Source organism: Olea europaea, unplaced genomic scaffold (assembly GCF_002742605.1).
Source record: "Olea europaea var. sylvestris unplaced genomic scaffold, O_europaea_v1 scaffold2280, whole genome shotgun sequence".
In the NCBI taxonomy this organism is placed as follows: Eukaryota; Viridiplantae; Streptophyta; class Magnoliopsida; order Lamiales; family Oleaceae; genus Olea; species Olea europaea.
In genome coordinates, this window is record NW_019240873.1 from 105,439 (window position 1) to 108,585 (window position 3,147).

Below are 3,147 nucleotides of genomic sequence, written 5' to 3' on the forward strand. Positions count from 1 at the left end.
ATTATATTTAAACTTATATGTTTTTGCAAGGTGAACCATCTGAAATTTCAAATTTTTTATTTGTTTAATTTTTTTCTGTCTTTTGTTTTAACTATAACTGTAACTAAACTATTTAATTGTCTCGCATGAGTTCAAGCATTTAAAAAAGTTAAAATTTAGTTTATTTTTTAACTTATTTTTTTGCTTGTTTATTTGTATACTTAAATACTTTTTTCACCATTAATTGTTATTTATTGTTCTCTTTGTCGTTACTTAAAGTATATTTATGTTTCTCATTAAGATTTAAAATTTGTATTATTGATGTTTATATAATTTTTACACTGGTAAGAAGTTGAATGAATTTAATATATCTTTAACAGTTTGTTGTAACTAATTTTTAATTTGTATATATTTTGGTTTTTTTGTATGAATGATTTAACACATTTGCTAATAATGTTTATGGATTATTTTAAATTGTATTGCTTAGATTGGAGTTGAAATATTTAGTAGTTCTTTCTGGTATCGTGATGGATATTTTGGAAACGTCTATTCATGAAGATCATGTTATTGTTAACTTTGATGCTGCGTCTGAAAGTGGGAATGAGTTGCACAGAGCCTTCAGTCACCAACAACAAGTTCAAAGAGAGACAGAAAGGCGACTAAGATTTAGAAATAATTATAGTGATTATCATAAAAGAAGAAATGATCCTATGTTATGGGAAAATAATTATTTTGTTGTTACTCAGCTACATGAATCCATAATGCATCAAAATTCTAACGCTTCAACTTCAAATCAAAAATCACTTAATATTTTTTATTTTGAATTTGAAATATCTTTCAAAAGATTGAACATACCATCTACTGCACATGTATTGCCAACATTCAGTTATTGTAAACATTGTAATGCACGTAAATTTTATAGAGAAAGTAAAGGGTTTTGTTGTTCAGATGAAAAAGTTAAACTTTTTATATGTGATTCACCAGTTCAACTGTATAATTTATTTACTTCTAAAAAACTAAATTGTATGGAGTTTAAAAAAAATGTAAGGGGATATAATAATTATTTTGCTTTCACTTCGTTTAGTGTAAAATACAATAAAGAACTTTTTAAAATGTATAAAGGTATTTACACATTCAAAGTTCAAGGACAAGTGCATTATTATATAAATGAACTTATGCAAAAAATAATACGCCTTCTTATATGCAGTTCTATTTTTACGATACAGAAAATGAAGTTGAAAATCGTATGAAAATTTCATCAAACTTTGTTGAATCTACTTTAGTCGATTTAATCGAAATTTTAAAAACAAATCCATACAATAAGTTCTTTAGATATTTAAGTAATATGACTAACTTGCATAATCATCAAATACAAATACGATGTGATCCAGGACTCGATCAAAGAGTTTTCAATACTCCTACAGCACTCAAATAGCTGCTATATGGGTAGAAGATTGTGCAAATGCTAATGTTCGTGCTCATGATATCACTATATATGGTCATTTGATAATTCACACAAAGTTCATTATTATTATAGGTGTTATGATCCATTGCAGTATCCGTTATTTTTTCCATATGGGGAATCTGGTTGGAATGAAGGCATTGAGAGATGTAGAAATATGAATTTCCAGCCTAATCGTATGTCAACATTGGATTTTTTTCTAACACAACTACTTCTGCAGCTGAAATTATCGAAAAAGAGAACGAATGTTTATAAATATATCCTTTGCTAGAATTTTTTATGTTTTACGTTATCTTACATTATCAAGAAATATTGAATTTAGTTTCCCTTTGGGTTTTGTAGTGCTCAATGAAGCAAAAAACGTACTCAAGTATCTTGTCTAGAATATTATTCATATAAATTACAGATTAGGTCTTCTGGTAAGTCTGTGTTACTTCACACCGGTAGATTATTTCAACAGTATGTTGTAGATATGTACGTTAAAATAGAAACTACTAAATTAGATTATTTTCGTAATAATCAAAAACAAATTCGTGCTGAACTTTACCAAAGTATTGTCGATAGTGTTCAAAATGGGGAAACAAGAGGATGTGAAATTGGAAGAAAATTTGTTTTACCACAATCATTTACATGTGGGCCTCGTGATATGCTAAGAAGATACATGGATGGAATGGCTCTTGTGCAACGTAATGAAAAATCGGATATATTTTTAGCTATAATATGTAATCTGAATTGGCCAGAGATTAAACAAGAACTAAAAAACAATGATGAAGTTCAAAATCGACCAGATTTAATTGTACGTATATTTAGAGCAAAATTAGAAGAACTGAAACATGATTTATACAAAGCAAATATTTTAGGCCATGTTATTGCACATAAATACGTGATTGAATTTAAAAAAAAGAAGGCATTCCTCATGCACATATGTTGTTAATATTTAACTCTGAAAATAAAATTACTTGTGCTGAAGAAGTTAATACGATACTGTCATGTGAAATTCCTAACAAAAACAAATACTCTCATTTTTATTCTGTTATTGTTAGACATAATATGCATGGTCCTTGTGAAAATTTAAATCCGAAAAGTGTATGCATGGAGGCAAATAAAAGTTGTAAATATAAATACCCTATAGATTTTTGTAATTGTGTTTGGTCAAAACTCATATCCATTGTATAAGCGTCATGATACTAATATTTCTGTTCGAGTTAAGGGCCAAATGTTAGACGATCGATGGATTGTACCATATAATCCTTATTTAAGTGCAAAATTTGACTGTCACATTAATGTTGAGTATGTTCTTCTATCAAAACTGTAAAATATTTGTATAAATATGTTTATAAAGGATATGATCGTATTAATTTTTCAGTTCTTAAAAATGAAACAAAGAAGGATATAGATGAAATTCCTGCTTATCAATCTGCTATATGGATTTCTCCACCTGAAACTATGTGGTGGATTTTTTCTTTTAATATGTCAAAAATTTGTCCTACAGTTTACTCTTTATAACTTCATATCGAAAATCATCAGCAAGTAACATATGACAATGAAGATGATTTATCTACTGTTGTTGAAAATGAAAATAAAAAAAAAAGAACTATGTTGATGAAATTTTTTCGCATGAATAAAAAAAAAGAGTTTGCACGTACACTTTTGTATAGAGATTTCCTAACATATTTTGTTTGAACATGAATAAGAAAATTTGGACT